This window comes from Passer montanus, unplaced genomic scaffold (genome assembly GCF_014805655.1).
Source record: "Passer montanus isolate IOZ18808 unplaced genomic scaffold, ASM1480565v1 scaffold22, whole genome shotgun sequence".
Lineage (NCBI taxonomy): Eukaryota > Metazoa > Chordata > Aves > Passeriformes > Passeridae > Passer > Passer montanus.
The window spans coordinates 1,737,041-1,756,749 of NW_024366815.1; the positions used below are offsets into that span (position 1 = coordinate 1,737,041).

The following is a 19,709-nucleotide window of genomic DNA, read 5'->3' on the forward strand; positions in this document are numbered from 1 at the left end:
CCTGTTCTTCTTTTGAACCGTTAAACCCCTCATTTATACCTGTTAAGATCTGATCATTAAAATTATTAGAGAGGACCCTCTGCCCACATTAAGGTGCAAATGAGACCATTTTCTGAAGTCAACAGTACAGCTTTTATTAAACAGTAAGTGTGAGGGAGACAGAGAGAGAAAATGGGGCAAAAAAGGAGGCGGGGAGAAAGAAAGTAACAGAGAAACAGATCAAGTAGAAAAAAATATCACCACTCCACAGGTTCCAACGATGTCCCATTGGCCCTCTTCTCCTGGTCTTCTCAGTGGCTGCAGTCTTGTATAGGAGATGGCTGCAGACAGTATGCATCAAGTGGTGGAGGGAAAGAACCCAGAAAAGACCTGGTCCATGGCTTTTATATTATGCTGAGGCTATGTGGAAACGCCCCCCGTACCTCCCCTGGATGATGTAACACTGGATCACGGGACATCGTGTGTCTTCGGCATCTTCTAAAATGCTGCAGCTGTCTCTTGCCATTGCAGTTGACTCAATCACGGCCCACAACAGCCCATCAGCCAAGATGAGCTCCTTCAGCCTACATGTGGCTGCCTTGGTACTTGAAGAGGAGTTTTCACAGCTGAGTAATTGTTTAAGGGAGCATGATAAGAAGGACTTGTGGCCCCTCTCAGGATTTGTTCTTTATCAGCCTCTTGTATTATCTGGGAACCCAGCTTGTAGCCCCAAGCATGCACACCCTTCTGTGCATCACTAGCCAATTGTTTGAGCTGTTAGCACCAACAGTCCAGCCTCTTACAGCACTTGCATTGTTTGAGACACCAAACACTGCCAGCAATCCGGTCTCTCACAAAACCAACTACCTTCCTGAACTCTTGTTACCTCAGTCCTGCATTTGTGAAGTTGTGTATCTGTGTTTCAGAGCAGCACCTTGGTCTTATTTCCACTAAGCAAGATTTTATTTATCAGAAACCATACAGCAAGCATAATATAAAAATAACTTTTTTCTCTTCTTCTTCTCCACGAAGCTGAAGTCCCTCTCATTTCACCACTACCTAGTACAATGATATAATGCTATCCATGTCACTAATGGCATATGTATTAGTTGCCACACCAAGGAGCTTTGTTACACCAAGGCCTTTGCTCAGACAGTGCCCCCCTGACAACTAGTTGTGAATAATTTTCCAAGGACTGGACATCCTACACAGTGGTTTCATATAGACTATGGGTTTCTAGCTAATTTATGCCAATTTCAAAGAACTGTCTTGAAAGCCTGACCAAAGTGCAGATATGTGGCACCACTACTGCTCTTCTGTCCTTGAATCTTGTTACCTTCTTTAGAAGGGAACCAGAGCACTTATGTTTTCAGAATATTTAATTTCAGTGGGAACCTGTGTTGCTGCTATTTATCTCCATGCTGCATGTACTGGATTTACTTCAGCGTCTTACAGCACTTTATAATCAAGTGATCAACACAGAGAGTGTACAGCTAAAAAAAGATCTGTTAAAAATCTGCACAGAAGATAGTAATTGCTAACAGGCTACACAAACTGCTGACCATGTCTTCTGTTGTCTACAGAAAACATTTTGCCTCCCTTTTCCCTTGGCTTTTTTTAGATTCTAGGGTCAAGACAGTTTCATACAAAGTAGGACAGGGCAGGTGCTGTGCCTGCCTTCTTCTACTGCAGGTCCAGTCCCTTATGGTGACATAAATATTTCTAAAATATATACATTAAGGTGTGCATAAGTATTTATAAATGCATAGACTTTATAAATTAATTTATACTTGTAAAATTTACATATTACTTAATAAGAGGTATCAATAATAAAGTTTAAATATAAAGAGAAAAAAAAAGAGAAGAAAAAACAGATACGCAACTGTGCATTAACACGACTCATGAAACCCCAACACTACTGTACAGTGTTACTTGGTCAGTCTTCGGACTCTGTGGTGTGCCGCAAGATACAGACAACGCTGCCTACTAAAATGGAAAACCAGAACAGAAATTCAACTTTACAGGTATATGTGCAGGGGCACTAAGAAGAGTTCGCAACAAGTTTTCCTCAAAAAAAAAAATCCATTGCTCAAATGCCAGATGTGATGAAATTTCAGAAACAAACCTAAATTACCCTGTGTGACAATGACAAGGGCAGAGGATTACACTTACCCAGACTGAACATGGTGCAGCAGTAAACATGGGTCCTGTTCAGACAAAAGATGAACTCCTGAAGGCAGATTTGAGGTCACCTATACCTTACCTAGCAGACTGGATTTATAATCTGAAGATGACTCCTAACCTATCATCCATGGCTGAAAGAGCTCAAAACATAATTTATCAGGATCACTCTTCAACAACTTTGCAGCTAAGATCCAGCACAGTTGTTCAGACCTACACAAATTTACCCCTCTAGTCCAGGAGGCAAGATATGTTTCAGCTGACAGTAATGGCATCTCGAGGAACAAGCTCTTTGGGATGCCTGCTTGCATTGGGGGAACTTCAGACAAATCCAGGATGGGTTTAGCACATTATTTGGAGCAGCCATTAACAAAAAGTAGCCTCGTTAAAATATATCTCCTTTTCTAGTGGTAGAATGGGCCATTTTCCTCTGTATTTCTTGTTTTTTTCTAGCGCTCAGTAGAGTTTACTATTCTTCTAGTTCTGGTGGCTGGAATGCCAGAGCACTACCCACCCTTTTCCTTAAAAGGGTTTGAGAAAGGACAGCCCTACGGGGCTGTGACGTGTCTCTCAACAACCCTAGACACCTCCTGCTTTGCCAAACTTCAACTTGGCCAGCTGCTTGGGAGACATATCTGATCAATCTCTCGCCAGGTTTTTAGCCGTGCTTTTAACATGTGGCTTAGTAACTCCCAAACTCCTTGAGAAAAATTATACTTTTGGAAAGAAACTGTAGAATAAAGCTCCTTGTCCACTTGCGATGTTTAGTAATTTATGTTCAAGGAGAGGTCCTTTAAATTATTTTTTTACTCCCTTTACTACTTATTCTTTACTATATGGTGGCTTTGTTAAAACCAGAACCTTCCAGGTCATCAGATAAAATTCACAACCTTTTTTCCACTATGAAATAAGGCATATTTGCTTTTATTTGTATTTATTTCAGTGCTTCCTCTATCAAGATGAGGTTGGTTTACTGGCACATAATGCAGTTTGTACTGTGTTGATGCAATGAGCTCATTGCTACTGCCATTTTTCAGGACTCACCATAAGAATGGGACTAATAAATCTCAAACCAGCTGGTATTCAGCAATGTTTTGTGTAGAGGTAGATGGAGATCAAAACCTTCCAGGCATGTCAATGAAAAGGGAAACTGCCAATGGTAACCCCAGGAGAAGTTTCCAAAAACCATGCTAGCTTCCTGGCTGTATGACAAATACAAGAATTTTCATCCATTTTAAGCTTTGCTTTCCTAGTTGCAGGATTGAAGACCAGATCCATGGCTGGTCAACAGTTAAATCTCTGTTGTTGAAGCTACTAAGTGTTTATAGATTCCAGCAATATGCATATGGATGAATAATGGACTTGCTGCAAAGAATAATACCACGTCTTACCCAGCAGCACTATTAATATTATTCCAGCTGTCTGGGTATTGTATTTCTGCTAACCTCACCTCCCACTGGCATTATGGCTTCCAGGGGCTTTGAATAGCTGTTTGGTAAAGTTCGAACTGGTGTTTTGTGGGGATATTTTGGTGTAAGGTTTGTTGGGGAGCATGATGTGAAAACTGTGGTTTACCATCCTTCTTTTTGTCCCACTCTGGCTCCAACTGCTAAACATCATGGACTGGAGATGCTTTTATCCAGCTGTTAAATTTCTAGGACAAGCAACACCCCTTTACAAATATCTGTTTCTTCCCTCATCTTTTTACTGCTAGAAACTTTTTAATTTTGTCCTCAGTAGTGTTCACTTTCTAAAGCTCATTGGAATAGAATGTCCCTTGATACTTGATGACTGTAGTCTATTATGTAGTACATCTGACCCCTTCTTACAGTTTCAACTAATACCCGTGAACATCTGTTCATAACCACTGTCAAATATTTCTTTTCTCCTAAACATCCTCACAGTCTTCTTTTCTGAGTGGAGGTATATTTACTCTAATTTTACACCAATTACCAGACATAATTTTCAAATTTCTTGCACAGCTTGGATGTTTCACACACTTCTGACTCTGGCAAAGTAACTAAGAAGCTGTGGTTATAGTCATTTATTATAAACTCCAATAACACACCAATGTAGCAAATGGTAACTGTGTGCTCCAAAACATCCCCATGTCGAGGTTTTGAGCACCGTGTTTAAGCAATCTGTGACATTCTATCTCATTACTAGTAAGAAAGATGTGAAAATTATTTTAATTTAACAGCTTGTGTGAAGGCTGATTTAAGAACATCCATTCCCTCCTTGGTCTGTAATTACTGAGGCAGGAAAAATGGTTTAAAAAGCTTCAGCTCCTTGAGAACCCGTTCTGCCTTTCAGACACACAGTCCAGGCACACTTGGATAATATGTTCACCACCATGAAAATTAGCTTAATGCTGTTATTATTGTGCTTAGAATAGCCAACAAATACCTGCTACTTCTAAAGGACTGTTTCACAGACACATATATATTTTAAGTCTTGATTTACATTACATGAGACCACCTGTTTTGTGTTCAGATAACAGTATTGCTTGTTTCAAAAAAGGGCCTTAAACTCCCAAAGCTTCCCAGTTCTCCAGGAACATAGAAAATGTCTTTTAACAGATGCTGCACTCTGTCATCATGCTGCTACTACATGCACACAGAAAACCAAATCAGGCAACATTTAAGTAATGCTCAATGAAACTTTATTTATCAATTGATCACTGGGGTGATCATGACCTGTCTCCTATTGTCACCATTTCCTTTCTTTCAAAGCTGAGTTTTTTGGCTATTTTACCTTTTCGTAATCCTGTGGTTCTAAGCAGGAATAAAAACAATTAATAGAAAAATTGTGTCTTTTGTGTATTCAGCCAGGATTGTGTTTTCAGAAAGTGTTATGAACTCCACATCAACATACAGATAAGGGAATACATGGAGCATAATCCCGGTCATGGTATTACAAGTACATGTTAGAACACTGAGACGTAGACAAGAGTTGCCTCACCTCCCCTTACACAAACTTTTGTTTTCATAATCCCAGCCCACCCATCTTCTCTTGAATGCACATGATCTTTTAGGAAAGCATTTTAGGATGTAGGCGTCCCTACAAACATGTTCCCATGAAGTTAATTTTTTACTTCTGACCTTCAACTCTGGCAAGCAATACTAACTATATTTTTCTAGAATAGGAGAAAGCTGTAGGACAGCCCCAAGGTGACCTGGATGGTTTGAAGGTAGAAGAGGAGGGCCTTTTGGTCAGATTCACAGGTCTGGATGACCTGGGGCTGGGTGGCAGCCTCCTGGACAGCTTCACAGGCTCACCCTTCTCTCCAATGCATATTCAGATCTTGTCATGTCCCCCCACTTCCTCTGGCATACTTCCACACCATTTAGCTGTACTTTGCTTTTATTTTGCTTTCTATTAACATTAAATTTTCACTTAATTTCATTATCTCTTACTGAACAATTTCATACACACTCTTTATAAATAAAATCCTTGTATAGTATAAAGAAACATAACTATGCATGCACATGCATTTATACACTTCATACACTTTCACCTGTGTCTTTGTAAAGACAAAAAAATACACATAGGTGTGTGTATCTATGAGGGCCTTTCACGTACTTCTGCGGCAAAGAAAAAGGCAAAGTTTTCAGCAAGTTCAGGGAGTTCAGACATCACATTGGGTATGGCCTCAACCATGGCAAAATGGTGACTCCTGTGGACAAAGGAAGGACTTCCAAGGCCTCGTGGATCTGATACATTTCTAGGCTAAGGGGGTTGTAAGACTGGAATGGGGAGAAGGGCTTCTGGTGACAGAGGTCATGAGAGTTTAGAGGGTCAGGTCTTCCAGCAGGAGTTGGAGGAATGGAGCCTGCACCAATGGGCACCAAAGTTGTTTTTTAACTGGGACCAACAACATCTTCCTTGGTTGTAGCCTTATCTCTTCCTCTCCTCAATTGTTTAAATCACAATAGAAATCTACACTGCTGCCACTCAAACAAGGAATGAAGAAAGGTGCTAGACATAAAATAACTAGGAAACAGTATACAATAATATACTGTTGTATAATATACTTTTATATATATAGGGAGTGAACTTTTAAATACTATTTTAACATACAATAGTAATAATTACAGGGAATTTGGCATTACTTAGGTTAAGCAGATATCTGATGGTTAGAATACAGACATGACAAGGCATGTGAGGCAGGGCTTTTCCTGAAGAGAAGATTAGGATTATAACTTCAGATGCCCAGACTTTACCACTAAACCTGTTTAGCAAGGTAGTTTAGTTAGCACTTCCATCTAAAAAAATAATTTATATATTAATGTTTTAAAGACTAATCTTTATTCTTAAAATACATATCTTCTATTTTTTCCATTTTTATTCTGTATTCACAAAATCATGATCCACCTGCCTTTCATAAGGTAGGCAGAATTTGCCCTAAAATCACTGAAGTGAATTGTTCTTCATTTTCTCTTTGCATCATGATTAAGCAAAAGGTATCTTTTTAAAGAAAAGCTACTCTTTTTGGATTGGCTTTGTTGAACTCTCATGATTTACCAGCTAATGTTTAGGGGTGAAGAAAGAGCAACAGCAGCAATCCAATTTTTGGATGAGGCTGAGAGCAGATGTAGATTTGGCAACAAGTCATCTTTGCTTTTCCAAAGACCATCTCCTCTTTCGTCCAAGAAAGAAGGGTCACACCATACAGCAGCATCCAAAATGTGCTATTCATCAAACAGATGATCTGTTGTGAATTCTAAACCCTTCATTTTTTATATCACGATTGCCCCTGATTGTTCTTGCTCCAGTTAGAGGTCTGAAAGTTTTCAGAAATTATTGGTGCCAAGTTTATTGACTCTTTTTATGGACCAGTACATACTTGCTCACAGGGAATGTTATGTATCACATGTTCACCAGAAGTGGAAATGTGACAATTTAAAAGCACTGTTAATATGGAATGACTTGGCCCTGAGGGAACAATGAATTTGGAAAGAGAATTGCCATGCCAAAAAGCTTGGGTTACCTCAGGTTGTAAGGGGTTTGAAATTCAGGAGATTAGAAAATTTCTTAAGACAAGGAAAACGAATCATATCAGATGTAACAAACATGCTGAATGAGATCTTTTCAGAGATCATTATCTGTAAATCTAGAGGGATCATAATGGTAATCTATTATATACAATGGCAATAGGACTCAACCTAAATGCAATCCTGAACAGCAGAGATATTTTAATGTTTATTTTGAATGTTCATTCTTTTTAATTTTTAATTCACTAATTTAGAGTGCAGCAGGGAAAGAGGACAACTCTGCTTGGTCATATGCTGCTGCTAGGTGTGGGGTACATGCAGTAGAGGAAGGGTCAGGCAGAGCCACAGCTGCACTTGGCAAGTACATGCTGCAAGCAGGGGAATTATCAGTGGCTCTACTGGAAATTAAAAAGTTTTAGGGCTAAAAAGTGGTTGTAATTATAGCCTGCTGGATATGAAAGTTTTTTAACAAGTAAGTTTTTAGAAGGAATAAAGTTCATGTCAAATAGAACCATTACCAACCTGTATCTATCTATGATAGAAAAAGCAAGGTCTCAGAGCAAGGTCATCACTTCTTCAGTGAGACCATGCAATATAAAAGATAGGAGGGCCAACAGTTAGAAACCTTCCTTCTCTCATTATTCAGCTTGTAAAAAACTGTGCACCCTTGACTTCATAACGTTTAATTAAATTAATCTATAATGATAACTTAGGGTGAGAGTGAGGATTGCAGCATAGGTATAACTGACCAATGAATAAATTATATTAAAATAATGTAGGCTGACTCTTCAAAAAAATTAAGATCAACCTCAAGGTTGATCAACTAAGTTTAGCCTAACTGCCCATGTAGCCCAAGTACAGATTCACATGACAGAAGATTTTTAATTCAGAGCTAAGCTAAGGAGAAATGTGATAGCAATCACAGAAAAACAAGAGTGGAGACCAAACAAGACATCACCCCAAAACTGTAGGAGAACACTCTGGAAAAGTTCAGTGAGAAAGTCTTTGTAAGCAAAGTTGTTAGAGCATTAGATTAGTCCAATCTAAGAGCACAACCAAAAACTTTGGGTATAGGCTGAGCTGCCCTTTGATCTTACCTTGTGAAGCAACCCTCTGAAAGGCAGCTGTACTGAAGAAATAAATGGGAGACAAAAGTGGTGCTGAAGCCACAGAAAACTAAGGTTTTCTGGGAGGAACAGAAAACTTTGATAGAAGGTTATTACATAGCAAGAGTTTGAGACAGAACTCTAGAAAATCCTGCCTGAAGAATGAAAAATGTATTGATAGGTACAGGTGGGCATGTAAATATATAGAAAACACAGAGTTTGTAAATTTGAGTGTCTGGAAATACCAGAATATTAGTTTCAAACAAGACAAATGGATGGTAGTAGGAACAAAAGCATTTCTAGTGCTGAGTCTGTCATTAACCAGTGTCTGATTCTGGAGGAAAAAAACACCTGGGAGGGTAGGGGTTTCAACTCAAATAGTGATACAGCTGAATGAAGTGGCTGAACTCCATTTGCTTCACTGCCATAAGAACTGTGTGAAAGTCAAACTTCCACAATCTCTAAATGAAGGCCAGATCTTTCAAGAGCCTTCTTTGTCCCCTGTTTCTGATAACTGAACTTTACTTGCTATGGGTGGTAATTGCAGACGGAGCCATAAACTTGACACATTGAAAAGGTATATTTTGCCGAGCAACAAAACATGATGATAATACAATGTAAACACCTGAAAAACTTTACAGAAGGGGGTCCTGTCCCCGCCCCACCCCCTTCAGAAGGGGGTTCCCTTCTGAAAAATAAAGATGAAAATTCTGAGACTGACCTCTCCTACTCAGCTGAGTGCACTGGAAAACCTGCCCTATGAAAGCATCACAGCTTTGACATAAAATTTCAGTCTGGCAGGTTTCCAGACGAATTTTAACAACAACAACAACAACAACAAAATGCCAGGATTACCTATCAGTCTTTTTGCTCCTTGCTAACTGCCTTTCTCCAGATTTTGTTTCCCTGCACGGTCTGCGTGCTCCAAGCCGTGCTGGGGGTTTACGGTGGTCCCTGTGCAGGGCTCTAAGCAGGCTGCACTTTGTCACAGGAGGCTGGCGAGCATCCACGCTGCAGGCTCGCAGTGGATGCTCGGGGCTGCGAAACGCGCACGTGGTAAATGGCTGCTTTCCCCAGGCGGGCGTGCAAGCATTACTTGTTGCTAAACTTGCTCGCTGCCTGGCCAATCCATCTGCCTGCCTTGGGAGAGCGCCTAGCGCAGCTCGACAAAAGCAAGCCAAGTCTCAGAAGAAAAGACTGATAGCTGCAGCAGAGCGTTTCTGCAGCAGAAATCTTACGCTGGTAACAGGGACGCGGAATCCACACAACTGTCTGGCAGGCTGCTGCGCTCTCTAGAGGGAACTCATAGCAAGGGAAACTGTATTCGTTCCCAGGGTATTAATGCATTCCCAGGTGACTGTTGGAATAGTGAAAATATCGCAGATGTTGACGGTACAGTGTTTCAATAAAATGCAGGGAAAATTGGCTAAAAAGATGCTCTTTGGATCAAAGCTCACTGTTTTCTTTACTACTTGCTCATTTACCAGCCTTTCTCTCCATTCTCTCTCAGACCCATTTCTCTTCAGCCTTTCACTGCTGTATATACCAATACCAACACATTCGGAAGATAATAACACAAAACAGAATCTGATAACTAGTGAATGTATGTGCAGACACAAGAGAGTATAACACAGGAAGAATAAAATAATTACTAGGGAACATCAGATGGTGGAAGATATGATGGCAGTTATAGGAGTTCCAGGAGGATGTTTTCATTAATGAATAACAAAAATAAGGTATATTTAGTGAACATAAAATATAAATCAATATAATATAATATATTGATATATTATTAAATATTATGAGATTAGTACTACCAAGTGGATTAGAAATGCTTTGAAATAATAAACACAGTCCAACTGTCACTTAAAAAAAAAGCATACAGAAGGAGTGGCATTCTGTGTCCACAGCTTATATCAGTATTTTAAAAGAGAGATCACTGACTTAAAAATAAAAATCCTTTTTTTTTCTTTCTTAGAATGTGAGCCACATGATATTTACCATACCATATTAAGCTGAACTCATTTCACCTATTTCTGCAAGTTTTTAATTTCTGGTAACAGAACTACAGTTTACTGTGTTCTTCATACAACACTAAATCCTTTACAAGAAGGTAAACATACAGTAGGAACAGATTTAACTGCAGTACTTACTTTTGCCTGGTAATGAAATGTATGTTGACCCATGCCAGCTCATGAATGCTTCCTGAAAAAGGACTTGAAAATCCAGCGTTTCTAAGTGTTTCTCATATATTTAAAGAAGGAAAAAATCCAGAAAGAAAGAGGGGGGGGAAAGACCCAAAAGAAAGATAAACAAAGCAAAAGCCTGTAAGCTTTAGAGCTCTGACTGCAAAATATTCAGCCTGGCAGCTCTGGGAGAAATACAACTCTGTGTACTTGTACATGCTCACCCCATTAGAGGAGGAGTCAGTTTTGCAACACTTATGTTCCTTGCTTCAGGCAAAACAGTGATTCTCTTCAGTGCAAGCAATGTTTGTAGTGTGATGATTGCTGTAAAGGTGAGAGGTGTTCTCTGGAGTGTAGGAATGCAGCAGCAGAAAAAGAATAATTTGGTATAGGCTTACTCTGCATACTCTACAGGTTGTTGTGATTCCTTTTGAATGCTTATTGCCCATGATTTTTTTTTTCCTGAGGTAAACCTTATACTCCTTCAACATAAACTGCATCCATAATGGTTTTGTGTACCAGTAGTTCGTGATTTATATTTTAGAATAGCAGATTTTTTTTTTTTACAACAGAGTGAAAGGTGTTGTCTTTACATCAACAAGCTGATTAAACAGAAGGAAAAGAAGTATTTTTTGTAGTTTTGAGAACTATTATGCAATAAGGCTGTGAATTTTCCTAACATAACTATTCAGTAGTCATCTGTCTATACTTAACTAAAAACATTTTTACATATTCTTATAAATGCTTTCACTGAATCATATTTTTATCTTCTCTGTATTCAATCCAGTGAACTGAATATAAAATGAAATGTGTGTATGGATAGTGAAGAGTCATTTAAAGAAGACTAAGCAAGAAGTCTCTTTTACATAGTGAAAGGAGATTTCAGGGGTGTGGATGCTAAGTTGTTACTAGAGACAAGTCTCCCCAACCAAAGTCAGCATTGCTCACATCTTGTGACCAAATAGACATTCTGCAGATTATTCAAAACAATTGGTAATCATAGGAACAGTGTCTTGTCAAACATTTGTGTTTCTTGGAAAATGTTTTCAGGTAAGGAATATGTGCCTTGTGATCTATCCACACAGAAATTATAAAACTTCAGGTGTGCTCCTTGAGTGGGGTTTGGCTGTGCTAAGCACCAGCTGCTGCTCAGATCAGTGTCAGACTGCACCTCCACTTGCATTGCTCCCATCATTTATGCTGTGATATCCATTTGATTCCATGGTCAGAGCATAGGAAGTTCAGTTGGTACTGGAAGACAATTCCTTTTTTTTTTACTTCTTATTTGTAAACTTCTGAACAGGCTCACTCTGAGATCAAACAAATGCTAGGAACAGAATGTATAGCTGGCAGAAAAGACTCAGCTGGTCAGCTGATGAGCCCTAAAATTTATCACATGCCCATAGCATTCAGCCAGCTCTGAGCAAATTCTACCAGTGACTCTCTGAGTTGAAAGGGATAAAATTGCTCCTGATAAATAGGGAATAAGTGCTTGAATAGATGCTACCACCTTAAAAATAAGAAAAGGAATACAAGGTAGAAGCTTATACATATTTAACCAGTTATGTAGCAGGCAGAGCCCACTTGTCTTATTTCTGCATCTGCTTGACTCTGCTAAACACAAGCAGATCAAAACAAAGAAGATGGAATGAGAAAGCTAAAATTTGCCCAGGGAAGAAATTTTCAAAATGAAGGTGAGCCAAGAAGTACTACCATTACTGTCAAAATTCCTGTAAGAGAAGGATATATTGTTAAGGTCTGCATGTACAGTTTTGCCTGTAATCAAAACAGGCTTTATAGCCCTAGAGTCTGGGTGATGGGGAAAACAGAACAAAAAGTATATCACTAATGGATTAGTAGTGAAAGATGGGGGGTAATAGTGAAGAACTAACACTGGGATCAGTAAAAATGATAACTTAAGACATTTATACCTGCACTATCCAGGTCATAGCCAGCTGACGTAATGCAGCCCTGGTAACTGTGGCAGCAGGCAGAGCAGTGTGAGATAGCTCTTAAATATTTCCCCATGATTTTGAGTTAGCTTTTTCAGCTTTTAATGAACACTGTGTCCCTGTGGCTACACTGCTAGCAATATTTAAGCCAGTCAGGCAAGTCAATACAAGTACACTCAGCCTCTGGTGGAATACTGCCAAGAAAAGGCAACTCTGATCCTAGGAGCACTAGGATTAAGGTGAATATTTTAAGGTAGTAATAAAATCTCATATGCACAAAAGACAGGTCACTTACATTCAAGATGGTTTTTCAAATTAGGACAGAAGAAAAGAAAGGTCACCCAGATGATATAAAGGCTCTAAAGCCTGTCTATTAAAAGGTGACTGACAGAACTTGGCTGGGTTAGTGTGACAAAGAAAAGGTTGAGACAGAAAATGGAACAGGCACTTACTTGTCCCTATAAAGGTAATGTATGTCTATAAATATGAAAGAGAGTAAGCACTGGAAAAGTGCAATAGTAGTTTAGGCTAATGAACAATGCCAGAGCAAAAACAGCAGGTAGAAACAGAGCACACATAAAACCAGACAGTAAACTAAAAGGATACTAACCACTGGAGCATGAAAAATTGAAGCAGACTTTCAGGAGGGTATAAAAAAGCACAGCTACTTCTGGAATAGATCTTGGCCAGTCTCTGAGGGTATTATCAGCTTGACTCATCCCATCTCATATAACTGGTGTATCAACTTCAGAAATCTGGTTTAGGTTAGGATTTTAAGTTGCCTAGTCATCAACAGAGAAAAAAATCCTCTGTGGCTGATCTAGAAGCATAATAATTTTGTTTCTAGAGACTGAGAATCAACTCTTCATTGAGAAGAGTTTGTAGGCTAGGAATTTGTTAAAATAACCTACTAAATTCTAAAAAACAGCCCATAAGCAAGGAAAGCAAAGAAATTAATTTAAGGAAAGCAAGATTTAGTAAACTGAGAGTGCAAGGGCCTAACTTTATTTTCAGTATAATGGCATTTGTATCAGTATAACTGCAATAACCTGAAGTTATTCTGCATTGGAGCTCCATCAGAGTTCTGACATTCAGGCAGAACAAGAAGCACGTAGTATCAGAAGAAAGGCAGGAAAAAAGATAAAAGTTGGAAGAACCAGTCAAAGGAATCAATAAGGTTTCAGGAAAGAGCTTTACAGGTGGGAAAATGTGAAAAGGAGCATGTCAGGTAGTGAGGGGCATTTACTTCAGAGGAATACAGAGAGAAGACTGCAGTATGTTTTTAGCTCTCCCACAGCCTTTACCTAACAAAACCACCCAGCCTTCCTTGGAGAGTCACTGTTGAGGAGTTGTGGCAGTTTGCCCCTGCTATTCCTCACCCTCTCAGCAATTCAAGAAAAAAAAAGTATCAGAGAAAATCAAACAGGGAAACAGGGCAACCCTCTGATTTTAAATGTAGAAATAACTCTAAGAAACAAAACAAAACAAAAAAAGATATGGAAAGACAGTGTGAACAATATTTTTTATGCTACTGTCTGCTTTCTCAACAGTGACCTCCTCTGAAGAAGCAACTGCCAAAACCATCTGATGTGTCTTTCTCTAAAGACAAAATGTACTTTCAGGACATCTGTTATACAGGAGAAGACATGGCAGGTGCCTCTCACACGAGCAGCATGCCTCTAAAGTCCTGGCCTTCTCAACACATAGAAAGCTCACCCGACAAGTACAGCAAGGACTCAGAGGACAAGGATTTTCTTAGCACAATGGTGATCATCCTTTTGCCACCACTGTAGCCAGTGCAGTCTGAGAAGGGCCTAATAATGGTTCTTATTTACCCAGAAGTGCTCCTAGGCCAGCAAGTCCAGGACACTGCATGTATGTTATGTCATCAAAAATACATTCCTTCCTTGTTCCTGGAGTTTTGGTCATAGCCACAATGCACTGATGCTGGTTTATTTTCAAGTTCTGTTCTTAACCTCTACCACATTTCCAGTCATTATGTTTATGAGTCTTCTCCACATATCCTTTGTGCCTTTCACAGAAAAACACAAGCACTGTAGCAGCCAGGGCTGTGTGACACTGTAGCCCATCTCCAGCCCTCCACAGCAATCTCCACTTAGGGTACTTTGTTCTTGCACTCCTTTTCTTGGGATGTGCAAGACTGCCACCTGTTTCAGAAATTCCCAGTCCTTTGACCCTCAGACCAGCTGGTGATCTTTGCGTTAACACGCAGCAGATGCTCCCAGAGGGATCTCAGTTGGTGTGACCTCCACGTGCATGGACCACACTGGCAAGGAGGAATGGCTCCAGGAGCCAGGCAGCCATGACAAGCCTCAGGATCACGACTGTCACCTCAGTCACCTCATCACCTCAGGTGCAACTGATGGTGGCCATGGGGAGGCTGACAGGAGCAAAGGAAGGGAGGCTGCTTGGTCCTGAAGGACCTGGCACTTTGTGGGTGAGCCTGTCATGTGAGTGTGACATGCAGGACTTCTGCCAGGAGTGAGCATATCTTGCATAAAAGTTGTCCATCAACTAGTGAAAAATAGTCCATTTATTACCACATTTGCTCAAGTCTGCAGCCAGTGCAACTCACGATCTGTGCTGGTATAATAGAGAAAATGGGGTTCCTAGTAGGTGAGAAACAATTCAGAGACTGAACTATCTCTAACGGTTTTGAAGAAAACTGAAAATTTTATAAGGCCTGAATGAAATAATGAACAAATTAATTAACCAAGTAGTTTAGTTTTACAGAAGTTATTTCTGTATGGGGTTTTTTCTGTTTTGAAAGAAAAGGAAATGATAAAGACATCACCAGAATTTACAAAACTATAAGGAATGCAGCTGCCATCACTGAGAGCTGCTCTTCAGGAATCATCCTTGTCCTACGATGTTCAATATATATACAAAACGCTTTGATACATTTTTTTTAGTACAGACTGTATATTAAATGTATCATATGCTATTTCAGGCTTGTATCCCCTGCCTTATAAATGTCTGTAAATTCTTCTGTACAAGGCTGGCATGTTCAGTTGAGTTTATGTGTTAATACAGATAACTTTTTTCTAGGTTGGGATCATTGTATGATGTGACAGCTTTCTACTTTTTTAAGACATGCTTGAATACTTGACTACATCCAGAAGAAATTCATGAAATGTTCCTATTTCTTTTAATTGCATATTTGTAACAAACCCATAGCTTTCATGGATGCCTTTACTGAGTGTCTCATTCTCTCGCAGCTGGAACATAGTTTAATTATGGTTATTATCAAAACAAAATTGGAACATAGTGGAAGAGATGCAGATTGCATCCTCTACTTGTATTTAAATTTATTATTTCTCACAGTTCTATGCCAAAAGTTCTCACTGACCAATTTAATCATGCAGAGAACTCTATTTATTTTCTAGAAATATGTTTTCTTCTTGTAAGAACATTAATGAAAGAACCATAACATTCTTCCTGCCTAAAATTTTTTGCTTAAATTATTACCAAAACAATTTTTGTATCACAATAGCTTGGTTGATGTGATGTGATATATATATATATATATATACAAATACAGAGTTAACAACCCAAGATGTAACTGATAAACAGTTATGCCATGAACACAAAGTAGTATTTATCCAAAAACATGGTCTCTCTGTATTGGTAGTTAAATGAGAAACCAGACAACCTCTTCAGAGCTTAAATGTTTTCCTTTCTCTGATGTGTATGTGAAGTTACACTATCATACAACAAGTCATTTCTTACTGGATATTTGTACCATTACAGAAAGCCTATTTGCATTTCTAAACCAGAATGCATTTCCACAAAACCCTACATCTAATTAACACAGTATGTCCAACAGAATCTCACATTGTCTGAAAAGACAAATAGAAAAAAGGTGGTTACAAAAACACGCTTTTAAAGGACTTGTCTCCCACTTATTTATATCTCAAACAGATTAATCTCTTAATACATTCTAGGAAATGGTCTCATCCATTTCTGTAGGGCAGATAGAGCTTTTTAAAAGACACTAAACACAAACCATACTGTATTTCTAACTTACATGACTGCCTTATGAGCATTAGCTATAAAAGAGTATTTTATGTACGGCGTTGTATTCTTATATTTTATCCTCTTCAAATGCAAAAATATTAGAACTCCATTGAGTTATTTGCTCCCTAAAGCAATCAGAAATTGTAACAGATGAGGACATGCATATTAAATCAATAAAGTATGTAATATGTAGGAGGCAATCATGATGATACACCTTTTGACTCCATTCAGATATGAACTTGGCCTAATGTACATGGCATGCTGATGGCCACTGATGGCAATGCCTCTGATGATGTTTAATCATAAGCATCACTGCAGTAGAATGGCTGGCTACTCAACTATGAGATGTATCTATATTAGAAGAAAATCAGTTTTCATAAAGAAGAAAACTCTTTCTTAAGAAATTTTTTCAGTAAATATATTAATATCATTATGAAATAGAAATTAATACTCCCTTCAAAAAATGTATTGCTATTCAAAATCATGCTATATGATCATTAAGAATAATACTGATGTATGGGTTTGCATGGCAAGGGTTTGGTAGTGGGGACTACAGTGAGCAGCTGTCAGGACCTTTCCCCATGTCCAACAGAGGCAACGTCAAACAGGAGTTGTCTCTGCTGCCAAGGGCAAATCCACCAGTGACAGGGGCACCTCTGGGATAATGTATTTAAGAAGGTGGAAAAATTACTGCCAACCACAGCCTGAAGAGAGGAGTGAGAATGTGTGAAAGGAACAGCTCTGCAGACATGGGGTCAGTGAAGGAGGAGGGGCAGGAGCTGCTCTGGGAGCCAGAGCAGAGATTCCCCGGCAGCCTGGGCTGCAGCCCTTGGGGAGGCAGCTGTGCCCCTGCAGCCCTGGAGGCCCAGGGGGAGCAGAGATCCACCTGCAGCCCTGGAGGAGCCCACACCAGAGCAGGTGGATGTGCCTGAAGGAGGCTGTGAGCCCATGGAAACCTGTGCTGGAGCAGACGCTGCCAGGAGCTGTGGCCTGTGGAGAGAGCAGAGCAGCCCACACTGGAGCAGGTTCCCTGGCAGGAGCTGCGGCCTGTGGAGAGAGCAGAGCAGCCCACACTGGAGCAGGTTCCCTGGCAGGAGCTGCGGCCTGTGGAGAGAGCAGAGCAGCCCACACTGGAGCTGCTTCCTGGCAGGAGCTGTGGCCTGTGGGAGACCCATGTTGGAGGTGCCTTCCTGAGGGACTGTACCTCGTGGAAGGGACCCAGCCGGAACAGCTAATGGAGAACTGCAGCCCATGTGGAGGATTCATGTTGGAGAATTTTGTGGCGGACTGTCTCCTCTGGAGACCCTGTGCTGGAGCAGGGGGAGAGTGTGAGGAGTCTTTCCAGTGAGGAAGAAGAAGTGGCAGGGACAACGTGTGATGCAACTGACCATAAGCCCCATTCCCCATACACCTGATCCACTGTGGGGAAAGAAGTAGAGAAATTAGGAGTGAAGAGGAACCTGCATAGATGGAAGGGGTTGGGGGAAAGTATTTTACTTTTATTTCCCTTATTCTTCTCTCATTTGATTGGTAATAAACTAATTTTCCACAAGCTCACTCTGTTTTGCCCATGACAATAATCACTGAGTGATCTCTCCCTGTTCTTATCTTGATTCATGAGCTTCTCACCATATTATCTAGTCCCTGTCCAGCTGAAGAGGGGAATAACAGAGGTGGGCACCACCACGGTCAACCCACTACATGCTGTCTTACTCAACATTTCAATAATCACTGTTTTAGATGAGCTGTATTTCACTACTTCTTTAATATTCTTTAGATTAACCAGAAAGCTGCTGAGTTTTGCCATATTCTCTTCCTCAAGTAACACTTACTGGCCACAGCTGCAGAAGAGATAGTGATGGACCTTTCATATGACCCAGCACAAATGTTTGCCTAATAGTATTTATTTCACCCAGTTTAAATCAAGAAATTACAACAACAGGAGGTGTGATGCATCTTTTCCTCAAACACAACCTTTTTAAGCCTACTCCATGGAGATAACCTGGAGGAGACATCTTTGCTATCATTAACTATCTGATCTTTCAGAAACCAGAGGAAAAAATAGATGGATCCTAAACAGGAAATTTTGAAATAGCTCCCTCCCATCAAGACTATGCAATTTTCCACTTAATTATTTTCTACCAAGATAATTTAATTGCTACTAGAATTATCTGGGGGCACTGATTCACCTTTTAATCAGAATAATATCTTTATTTGGAAGAAATCACACAAAGACCATTAGTACATTAAAAGCATTCTAGACTATCAGTTTAATACTGACATAATTACTAATAATTAATCTTTACTTAGCTCTCCTTTTTTCTGTTGTGTTTCAGGTTTTTTTTTTCCTTTGCACTGTGAGTCATGGGCAGAAGTGCAAGAGAAAACAACTTTTATTTCTAGGATGCAATCCAGTTCTGCATGTGATAGTTTGTTAACAAGAAACAAATAGTTACAAAGAATAAGTCATGTTTTTAACTGATGCTGTTCCATTATAGTCTTTCAAAGCCAGAAGAGTGTTTTAGCAGTGGGGTATACCTACTTTGATTTTGAGCTTTTTTATCTGTATATTAACACAAAGAACTAAATTCTGTAAAGAGAAAAAGAGAGCCATGCAGTGGGAAGCTAGCAATGGAAATGTTTGTGACAATTTCTTACAAACCACAGACTGAAAAGAAGGAATCAACACATGGAACTTTACAATGATACCACCTGAAGAGAGAAATTCTGAAGACTGGGAAAACAGAAACATCACATAATTTCCTCAGGTCATCTGTGAGACAAGCACACAACACACCAATCAGAAAAGCTTCCATGAAAGGCAAAATTAAAAATAAAACACATGCAAATAAACAGTATAATATACACTCAAAGAACTCTGACAGGCAGAACTTATGTTTGTTTTCTTGGTACTTGAACTTTAATATCCCAGTAAGACTGCCTATCTGCAAGGACGGCAGCTGGTTTTTATTTATTTTATTTATTTATTTTTGTTTGCTTTAACCTAAAATAAGAATTTTTATTGAACGTACATGCCTTATTCTTTCTGCATAACAATAAATGGCCTTTTCAATGGAACCACATATTTCAAAAAAAACCTCCATAAAGACTTAAAAAAAATCTGGCCAAAATCATTAAAAATAAAAACCCTCATAAGATTATTTACGAATGATCCTCAATTAGGAACAAATAGAAAAATAATGCTAATTTTGTCTCTTTGTTCTGTTTCTCATGGAGGTATTCCTAGCAAAGGGTAATGAACTACCATCATAA

The 19,709-nt window shown here is 39.4% G+C and overlaps 1 protein-coding gene across 7 annotated transcripts in view; it reads right to left on the reverse strand.

Annotated features, from left to right (window-relative positions):
* PRLR (prolactin receptor) overlaps nt 1-19,709 on the reverse strand; it is a 157,365-nt gene that overhangs the window by 80,171 nt on the left and 57,485 nt on the right. Inside the window, exon 1 of one of the 7 annotated variants that reach the window (XM_039709842.1) lies at nt 10,414-10,586. The exons of the other annotated variants lie outside the window; for them this stretch is intronic. The gene's annotated coding sequence lies outside the window, so the exon portion shown is untranslated. Of the gene's footprint in view, nt 1-10,413; nt 10,587-19,709 lie in introns of those variants that run through there. 7 annotated transcript variants of the gene reach the window in all.